The sequence below is a fragment of the Piliocolobus tephrosceles genome, unplaced genomic scaffold (assembly GCF_002776525.5).
Source record: "Piliocolobus tephrosceles isolate RC106 unplaced genomic scaffold, ASM277652v3 unscaffolded_20, whole genome shotgun sequence".
Taxonomy (NCBI): domain Eukaryota; kingdom Metazoa; phylum Chordata; class Mammalia; order Primates; family Cercopithecidae; genus Piliocolobus; species Piliocolobus tephrosceles.
Genome location: NW_022302087.1, coordinates 1698652 through 1709723, shown reverse-complemented (window position 1 = coordinate 1709723; position 11072 = coordinate 1698652).

Below are 11072 nucleotides of genomic sequence, written 5' to 3'. Positions count from 1 at the left end.
GTCTGTTTTATCAGAGACTAGGATTGCAACCCCTGCTTTTTTTTGTTTTCCATTTGCTTGGTAGATCTCCTCCATCCCTTTATTTTGAGCCTATGTATGTGTCTGCATGTGAGATGGGTCTCCTGAATACAGCAAACTGATGGGTCTTGACTATCCAATTTGCCAGTCTGTGTCTTTTAATTGGACCCTTTAGTCCATTTACATTTAAGATTAATATTGTTATGTGTGAACTTGATCCTGTCATTATGATATTAGCTGGTTATTTTGCTCGTTAGTTGATGCAGTTTCTTCCTAGCATCGATGGTCTTTACATTTTGGCATGTTTTTGCAATGGCTGGTACCGGTTGTTCCTTTCCGTGTTTAGTGCTTCCTTCAGGATCTCTTGTAGGGCAGGCCTGGTGATGACAAAATCTCTAAGCATTTGCTTCTCTGGGATTTTAGTTCTCCTTCACTTATGAAACTTAGTTTGGCTGAATATGAAATTCTGGGTTTAAAATTCTTTCCTTTAAGAATGTTGAATGTTGGCCCCCACTCTCTTCTGGCTTGTAGAGTTTCTGCGGAGAGATCTGCTGTCAGTCTGATGGGCTTCCCTTTGTGGGTAACCCTACCTTTCTCTCTGGCTGCCCTTAACATTTTTTCCTTCATTTCAACTTTGGTGAATCTGACAATTATGTGTCTTGGAGTTGCTCTTCTCGAGGAGTGTCTTTGTGGCATTCTTTGTATTTTCTGAATTTGAATGTTGGCCTGCCTTACTACATTGGGGAAGTTCTCCTGGGTAGTATCCTGCAGAGTGTTTTCCAACTTGGTTCCATTTTCCCCATCACTTTCAGGCACAGCCATCAGACGTAGGTTTGGTCTTTTCACATAATCCCATATTTCTTGGAGGCTTTCTTCATTTCTTTTTCTTCTTTTTCCTCTACACTTCTCTTCTCACTTCATTTCGTTCATTTGATCTTCAATCACTAATACTCTTTCTTCCAGTTGATCGAGTAGGTTACTGAAGCTTGTGCATTTGTCACATAGTTCTCGTGTCGTGGTTTTAATCTCTGTCCGTTCTTTTATGGTCTTCTCTGCATTGATTATTCTAGTTATCTGTGCATCCATTCTTTTTTCAAGGTTTTTAGTTTCTTTGCACTGGGTACGTAGTTCCTCCTTTAGCTCTGAGAAGTTTGATTGACTGAAGCCTTCTTCTTTCAACTCGTCAAAGTCTTTCTCTGTCCAGCTTTGTTCCGTTGCTGGCGATGAGCTGCGCTTCTTTGGAGGGGGAGATGCGCTCTGCTTTTTTGAATTTCCAGCTTTTCTGCACTACTTTTTCCTCATCTTTGTGGTTTTGTCTGCCTTTGGTCTTTGATGATGGTGAAGTACTGATGGGGTTTTGTTGTGGGTGTCCTTTCTGTTTGTTAGTTTTCCTTCTAACAGTCAGGACCCTCAGCTGCAGGTCTGTTGGAGTTTGCTTGAGGTCCACTCCAGACCCTGTTTGCCTGGGTATCAACACCGGAGGCTGCAGAAGATAGAATATTGCTGAACAGTGAGTGTTGCTGTCTGATTCTTGCTCTGTAAGCTTCGTCTCAGAGGTGTACCCAGCCGTGTGAGGTATGAGGTGTCGGTCTGCACCTAGTGGAGGATGTCTCCCATTTAGGCTACTCAGCGGTCAGGGAACCACTTGAGCAGGCAGTCTGTCGGTTCTCAGATCTCAACCTCCATGCTGGGAGAACAACTGCTGTCTTCAAAGCTGCCAGACAGTGACATTTACATTTGCAGAGGTTTCTGCTGCTTTTTGTTTAGCTATGCCCTGTCCCTGGAGGTGGAGTCTACAGAGGCAGGCAGGCCTTCTTGAGCTGCGGTGGGCTCCACTCAATTTGAACTTCCCGGTGGCTTTGTTTACCTACCTAATTCTCTGCAATAGCGGACGCCCCTCCCCCAGCCTTGCTGCTGCCTTGAGGTTAGATCTCAGACTGCTGTGCTAGCAATGAGGGAGGCTCCGTGGGCGTGGGACCCTCCCGGGCAGTGTAGGATATAATCTCCTGGTGTGCCGTTTGCTAAGACCCTTGGTAAAGCACAGTATTAGGGTGGGAGTTACCAGATTTTCCAGGTGTTGTGTGTCTCAGTTTCCCTTGGCTAAGGAAAGGAATTCCCTTCCCCTTTGCGCTTTCCAGGTGAGGCGATGCCTTGCCCTGCTTCAGCTCTTGCTGGGCTGCACCTGCTGACCAGCACTGACTGTCCTACACACCCCAGTGAGATGAACCTGATACCTCAGTTGAAAATGCAGAAATCACCAGTCTTCTGTGTCGCTCACGCTGGGAGCTGGAGGCTGGAGCTGTTCCTATTCAGCCTTCTTGGGCGCCCCCCTCGAGGTATGTCCCTTGTATGTTGATTTTGCTGAGAGTTTTAATCATAAAGGGAAGCTGGATTTTGTCGAATGCTTTTTCTGTGTCTACTGAGACGATCATGTGATTTTTTGTTTTTAATTCAGTTTATGTGGTGTATCACATTTACTGATTTGCATATGTTAATCTTACATCCCTGGTATGAAACTCACTTGATCTTGGTGTATTACGTTTGATATCTTATTGGATTTGGTTAGCTAGTATTTTGTTAAGGATTTTAGCATCTATGTTCATCAGGGATAATTGGTCTGTAGTTTTCTTTTTTAGTTATGTCCTTTCCTGGTTTTGGTATTAGGGTGATACTGGCTTTATAGAATGATTTAGAAAGGGTTCTTTCTTTCTCTGTCTTGTGGAGTGGTGTCAAAAGGATTGGTACAAATTCTTCTTTGGATGTCTGGTAGAATTCAGCTGTGAATTTATCTGGTCCTGGCCTTTTTTTTCTTGGTAATTTTTAAATTACTATTTCAATTTTGCTGCTTGTTATTGGCCTGTTCATGGTATCTGATTCTTCCTGATTTAAGCTAGGAGGGTTGTATCTTTCCAGGAATTTATCCATCTCCTCTAGGTTTTGTTGTTTCTTTGCACAAAAGTGTTCATAGTAGTCTTGAATAATCTTTTTTGTTTGTATGTTCTTAGTTGCAATAGCTCCTATTTCATATCTAATTGAGCTTATTTGGATTTTCTCTCTTCTTGGTTAACCTTGCTAATGGTCTATCAATTTTATTTATCTTTTCAAAGAATCAGCTTTTTGTTTCATTTATCTTTTGTATTTTTTTGTTTCAATTTCATTTAGTTCTGCTCTGATGTTGGTTATTTCCTTTCTTCTGCTAGGGTTGGGTTTGGTTTGTTCTTGTTTCTCTAGTTCCTTGAGGTGTGACTTTAGATTGTCTGTGGTCTTTCAGATTTTTCGATGTAGGCATTTAGAGTGATAAACTTTCCTCTTAGCATCGCCTTTGTGGTATCCCAGAGGTTTTGATAGGTTATGTGACTATTATCATTGAGTTCAAAGAGTTTTAAAATTTCCCACTGGGTGCAGTGGCTCACGCCTGTAATCCCAGCACTCTGAGAGGCCAAGGCAGGTAGATCAACTGAGGTCAGGAGTTCAAGATCAGCCTGGCCAACATGACGAGACCCTGTCTCTACTAAAACTACAAAAATTAGCCAGGCATGGTGGCGGGCGCCTGTAATCCCAGCTACCCAGGAGGCTGAGGCAGGGAGAATTGTTTGAACCTGGGAGGTGGAGGTTGCAGGTAGCCAAGATTATGCCAGTGCACTCCAACTTGGGCAACAGAGTGAGACTCCATCTCAAAAAAGAAAGAATTTTTAAATTTCCATCTTGATTTCATTGTTGAACCAATGATCATTCAAAAGCAGGTTATTTGATTTCCATGTATTTGCATGGTTTTGAAGGTTCCTTTTGGTGTTGATTTCCAGTTTTATTCCCCTGTGGTGTGAGAGAGTGCTTGATGTAATTTCAAATTTCTTAAATTTATTGAGGCTTGTTTTGTGGCCTATCATGTGGTCTATCTTGGAGAAAGTTCCATGAGCTGATGAATAGAATGTATATTCTGTGGTTGTTGGCTAGAATGTTCTGTTAATATCTGTTAAGGCCATTTGTTCTAGAGTATAGTTTAAATCTATTGTTTCTTTGTTGACTTTCTGTCTTGATGACCTGTCTAGAGCTGTCAGTGAGGTATTGAAATCCCCCACTATTATTGTGTTGTTGTCTATCTCATTTCTTAGGTCTAGTAGTAATTGTTTTATAAATTTGGGAGCTCCAGTGTTAGGTGCATATTATATTTAGGATAGTGATATTTTCATGTTGGACAGGGCCTTTTATCATTATATAGTGCCCCTCTTTGTCTTTTTTAACTGCTGTTGCTTTAAAGTTTATGTCTGATATAAAAATAGTGAATCTGCTTGCTTTTGATATCCACTGGCATGGAATATCTTTTTCCACCCTTTTACCTTAAGTTTATGTGAGTCCTTATGTGTTAGATTAGTCTCTTGAGGGCAGCAGATGGTTAGTGAATTCTTATCCAGTCTGCAATTCTGTATCTTTTAAGTGTAGCATTTAGGCTATTTACATTCAATGTTAGTATTAAGATATGAGGTACTATTCCATTCATCGTGCTATTTGTTGCCCGTATACCTTTTTTTTAATTTTTTTTTTTTTTTTTTTTTTTTTAGGTCCTGGGAGGTTTATGCTTTAAAGAGGTTCTGTTTCCATATGTTTCAGGATTCATTTCAAGATTTAGAGCTTCTTTTAGTAGTTCTTTGTTTTTTTTTTTTGAGACGGAGTCTCGCTCTGTCACCCAGGCTGGAGTGCAGTGGCCGGATCTCAGCTCACTGCAAGCTCCGCCTCCCGGGTTCACGCCATTCTTCTGCCTCAGCCTCCGGAGTAGCTGGGACTACAGGTGCCCGCCACCTCGCCCGGCTAGTTTTTTGTATTTTTAGTAGAGACGGGGTTTCACTGTGTTAGCCAGGATGGTCTCGATCTCCTGACCTCGTGATCCGCCCGTCTCGGCCTCCCAAAGTGCTGGGATTACAGGCTTGAGCCACCGCGCCCGGCTTAGTAGTTCTTGTAGTGTTGGCTTGGTAGTGGTGAATTCTTTTAGCATTTGTTTGTCTGAAAAAGACTGTATCTTTCTTTCATTTATTAAGCTTTGTTTAGCTGGATACGAAATTCTTGACTGATAATTGTTTTGTTTGAGAAGGCTGAAGATAGGGCCCCAATCCCTTCTAGCTTGCAGGCTTTCTGTTGAGAAATCTGCTGTTAATATGATAGGTTTTCCTTTATAGGTTACCTGGTGCTATTGGACTCACAGTTTCTAAGATTCTTTCCTTCATCTTAACTTTAGATAACCTGATGACAATGTGCCTAGGCGGTGATTTTTTTGAGATGAATTTCCCAGGTGTTCTTTGTGCCTCTTGTATTTGGATGTCTAGGTCTCTAGCAAGGCTCGGAAAGTTCTCCTTGATTATTCCCCCAAATATGTTTTCCAGACTTTTAGATTTCTCTTCTTTCTTGGGAACTCTGATTATTCTTAGGTTTGGTTGTTTAACATAATCCCAGGCTTCTTGGAGGCTTTGTTCATATTTTCTTTCTTTCTTTGTCTTTGTTAGATTAGATTAATTTCAAAACCTTGTCTTCAAGCTCTGAAGTTCTTTCTTCTGCTTGTTTGATTGTATTGCTGAGACTTTACAGGGCGTTTTGCATTTCTATAAGTGTGTCTGTTATTTCCTGAAGCTTTGATTGTTTTTTATTTATGCTATCTATTTCATTGAAGATTTCCCCTCTCATTTCTTGTATCATTTTAAAAATTTTCCTTATATTGGGCTTCGCCCTTCTCTGGTGCCTCCTTAATTAGCTTAATAATTGCCCTCTTGAATTTTTTTTTTTTTGAATTATCTTTCTGCAGTACAAACTATTTTGATAACTCATCCTTCTAATGGATGCAACAGTTTTAAATAAGGACTTACTCTTTTTTTTTTCTTTTTTATTATTATACTTTAAGTTCTAGGGTACATGTGCATAACGTGCAGGTTTGTTACATATGTATACTTGTGCCATGTTGGTGTGCTGCACCCATCAACTCGTCAGCACCCATCAATTCGTCATTTATATCAGGTATAACTCCCAATGCAATCCCTCCCCCCTCCCTTGAATTTTTTTTCAGGTAAATCAGGGATTTCTTCTTGGTTTGGATCCATTGTTGGTGAGCTAGTGTGATTTTTTTGGGGTGTTAATGAACCTTGTTTTGTTATATTACCAGAGTTGGTTTTCTGGTTTCTTCTCATTTTGGTAGGCTCTGTCAGATGACTGAAGGCTGTTGTTCAGATTCTTTTGTCCCACAGTTGTTCCCTTCATGTAGTACTCGTCCTCTTTTCCTAGGGATGTGGCTTCCTGGGATCCAAGCTATAGTGATTGTCATCTCTCTTCTGGATCTAGCCACCAAGCAGGTCTACCAGGCTCTGGGCTGGGACTGAGGGTTGCCTATACAAAGTCCTGTGATGTGAACCATCTATGGGTCTCTCAGCTGTGGACACCAGCACCTGCTCTGGTGGAAGTGACAGGGAGGTGAAACGGAGTCTGTGAGGGTCCTTAGTTTTGGCTGTTTAATTCACTATTTTTGTGCTGGTGGGCCTTCTGCCAGGAGATGGTGCATTCAACAGAGCATTAGCTGTGGTAGTATGGGGAGGATCAGGTGGTGGGTGTGGCCCTGGAACTCCCAAGAGTATATGCCCTTTGTCTTCAGCTACTAAGGTGGGTAGGGGAGGACCATCAGGTGGGGGCAGGGCTAGGTGTGTCTCAGCTCAGACTCTCCTTGAGCGGGTCTTGCTCAGGCTGCTGTGTGGGATGAGGGTGTGGTTCCCAGGTCAATGCAGTTATATTCCCAAGAGGCTTATCGCAGGCTCTGCTGTGTTATGCAGGTTGTCATGGAAGTGGGGGAAAGCCAGCATTCACAGGCCTCACGCTGTTCCCTTGCAATTCAAAAGGCTGGTCTCCCTTCCGCTGTTTCCTGTACCCCCACAACAGCACTGAGTCTGTTTCCAGGCAGTGGGTAAGCAGGGCTGAGAACTTGCCCCAGGCTACCAGTCTCCCAGCTGCAAAAGCAAGTAGGGCTTTCGTACTTTCCCGCCTGTGGAGTCTGCACACCAAATTTGCACCCTCCCCTGAGTTCAGGCCAGGAGACTTCTCATTTGGTTGAAATTGTTACAAAGTTCAGCTGGAGGTTTCCTTCTCCCTGTGGCCTTTTCCTAGTACCCCCAGGCAGCCTGCTCCAGGGACCCCTGTGAGGCAAGGCAGAAATGGTTTCTTAGGAGACCCAGAGAGCCCACAGGGCTTGTTCTGCTGCTTCTTCTACGCCTGTGTTTTGCTCAGCTCTCTAAATTGACTCAGCTCCAGGTGAAGTCAGAATCTTCTCCCATTTGCTAAACCTTGAGGTTCCTCAGTGAGGGTGTATGTTCGAGCGCAGACGATCCCCCTTTCCCGTTTCCACCATTTGGGCACTCACAGTATTTGCAGTGTCTCCCGGGTCCTGCAGGAGCAATTCGCCTCCTTCAGTGGGTTTTTGGGTTCTCTCGGCTTTCCTGATTTATTCCTGCAGCAGTTCTAGAGCAAAAGTTCATGATGTGAGCCTCCACATGCTGCTCTGTCCATCTGAGTGGGAGTTGCAATCCAGTCCACCATGATTCTCTCTAGCCCCCACTGTTTGAATTTGACTGATGTTTTCCTCATGATAAGACAGGCTTGTGAGTTATTGGGAGGAAGACCACCGAGGTAAAGTGCCATTTTCATCTCATCATATCAAGGATATGTATTATAAACACAGTTTATGGTTGCTGATGTTCACCAAAATCTCCTTATTTATGTTTGCAGGGACTAGGATATTTATTTTATACTTTGAGTTATAATCCAATACAACTTGATTTATTTATTTTTGCTTAACTCCTTCCATTTTTGGGTACTGAGAGCTCTTTTTTTTTTTTTTTTTTTTTTGAGACGGAGTGTCGCTCTGTCCCCCAGGCTGGAGTGCAGTGGCACTATCTCGGCTCACTGCAAGCTCCGCCTCCTGGGATCACGCCATTGTCCTGCCTCAGCCTCCTGAGTAGCTGGGACTACAGGCGCCCACCACCGCGCCCAGCTAATTTTTTTTGTATTTTTAGTAGAGACGAGGTTTCACCGTGGTCTCGATCTCCTGACCTTGTGATCCTCCCACCTCGGCCTCCCAAAGTGCTGGGATTACAAGCATGAGCCACCGCGCCCAGCCTGAGAGCCCTTTCAGTGGCTCCTGTTGTTATAGAACTGAACTGGGGTCCACTCTCCTGGCATAGTAAAAACAGATGCCTACACTGAAGTTTTTGCAGTGCTAGAAAGGAAGACGTTTATTGCATAGTACTACACAAGGAGGATCAGACAGCTAAATGCCCAAGTCTAGACTCCCCAGTGAGTTTTTTAAGGCAAGGGTAAATTTCAGAAAAGCAAAAGTTACAGGCAAAATAATAGTATGGTGCTTACATATTGGTTTGAGCTTAAAAGGGCAGGATATCTTGCAGTGGGGATTTACAGGTTGTAAGTAGATTCAAGAGCTTCTGATTTGCCATTGGTTAAGGAAGAGAAGCTTTGTTTAAAAATTTGGGGTCAGTGGAAATATGTTAACTGGCCTGGCTAGGGAGACTTTTTTTCTTCAAGCCCCTCAGAAGGAAACAGAATAAAGGGTGAATGAAGTTCAGTCTTCACGTCCTCTTTATTGGGGTATACATGCCAGTGGATCCATTTGTAGGGGTCCGAAGTGGGAGTACAAGCTCATGAAAGATAACTCAGTAACATACGTTGTTATTCTTAGTTTCTATAGGGAAAGCAAACATCTCTGGAACTTTAATTTCCTTGGCTATTGTTTTAGGCTACGATTTGTTTACTTCTGGGGCTAACTAGATGCCTGGAATTTCACTTGAAGGAATTTCAGGATTCTCCTTTATGTTCATGCTTGAGATTCGCAGGACCCCCAAAAGAGACCCCCTGCTGTGTCTCACTGTGTCTTTAGCAATGTGGCCTTTTGTTTTTATTTTCAGCTCTTCCTTACTTTTTGACACAAGATGCTTCAGGCTCATCTTGTGTATTTCCTCCCCCAGGCTTAAGCCAGCCATTTCTTCAAAGATCCCTAATTCCTTTTGTTGGAAATGATTGGCACTTCCCTGTAATCCCAGCTACTTGGGAGGCTGAGGAGGGAGAATCGTTTGAACCCAGGAGGTGGAGGTTGCAGTGAGTCAAGATTGCCTCGTTGGACTCCTGCCTGAGCAACAGAGCAAGACTCTGTCTCAAAAAAAAAAAAAAGAAACCAAGTTCTGGGACCTGATGAGTTTTTGTTGCTACAGGATATTGTTATTTCTTTAGGCCTGCAGAGCAAAAAGTATATGTGCATATACTAGCCCATGTATACATAGGTATCTGTACATATTTGTATCTATTTTAAGCTACATGAATTTAGATTGATATATAGAACTGAAATCCATTATTACTACACAGGTTACTCTTGATTTTTTTTCTAGTTTTATTGAAATATAACTGCAAATAAAAATGTATATATTTAAGATTTGCAACATGATGATTTGATGTATGTATACGTTGTGAAATAGTTGCTACAACCAAATTAACACATTTATCATCATCCATAATTACTATTTTCTGTGTAAGTGCTGTGTGTGTGTGTGTGTGTGTATGGAGAAGACACTGAAAAACAGTTCTTCTATCAAATTTTAGGTAAACAACACAGTATTATTAACCATGGCCACTTTCCTGTACATTAATCCTCAGAACTTATTCACTTTGTAACTGAAAATTTGTACCCATTGACCAACATCTCTTCAGCTCCTCCACCTCCAAGCCCTTGGCAGCCACTGTTCTAGTCTCTGCTTCTATAAGTTTGACTTTTAGGGAAATGAAATCAGTATCTAAAAGAGATATCTGGCTGGGCATGGTGGCTCACGCCTGTAATCCCAGCACTCTGGGAGGCCGAGAGGGGCGGATTGCTTGAGTCCAGGAGTTTGAGACCAGCCTAGGCAACATAGTGAAACTCTGTCTTTACTAAAACTACAATATGTTAGCCTGGCATAGTGGCATGTGCCTGTAATCCCAGTTACTCCAGAGGCTGAGGTAGGAGAATCACTTGAGCCCAGGAGGTTGAGGTTGCAGTGAGCCGAGATCATGCCACTGCATTCCAGCTTAGGTGACAGAGTGAAACCCTGTCTCAAAAAAAAAAAGAGATATCTGGAGATACCTGTACTTCCATTTTCATTGCAGCATTATTCACAATAGCCCAGATATGGAAACAACCTAAGTGTCTATGAACAGATGAATATTTATAGAAAATGTGCTGTATAGATTCAATGGAGTATTATTCTGCTCTGAAACAAGGATATCCTGCCATTTGTAACAACATGGATGAAACTGGAGGAAATTATGTTAAATGAAATAAGACAGACACAGAAAAACAGATACTATATGCCCTCACTTATATGTAGAATCTAGAACATTATTTTTAAAAATTAAATTTTATTTATTTCTTTAATCAGTTAATTTAGTTACATGACTAAAAAAGTAAAAGGGGCATGTGGTGAAAATTCTCCCTCTCTTTCCTTTCCTACAATCACACTGATTGCCTTCTGAAGGTGACTAACATTACCAGTTTCTACAGGGGAATTGAGATGAGAAGATCATCTTTCTTTCTTTGTTTTTTTAGAGGTAAACTCTCACTTTGTTGTCCAGGCTGGAGTGCAGTGTTGCGATCCTAACTTACTGCAGCTGTATACTCCTGGGCTCAAGCAATCCTCTTGCCCCAACCTCCCTGGAAGCTCACTACAGGTGCGTGCACCATGCCTGGCTAATTAAATTTATTTATTTATTTATTTATTTATTTATTTTTTGTAAAGATGATATCTTGCTGTGTTGCTTAGGCTGGTCTCGACTTCCTGGCCTCAAGTGATCCTCTCACCTTAGCCTTCCAAAGTGCTGGGTTCACAGACTTGAGCCACTACACGCTCTACTTTAGTAGAGCTATCAGTTGAAGAAGATAGTACCAATACCATTTTAAGAGTAAGGAGAATGGGAAATAAAAATTTGTTTTTCTTCTACATAAGAAAATTGTATAAATTGATAATGTGGACAATTTGAGAAGCACTATG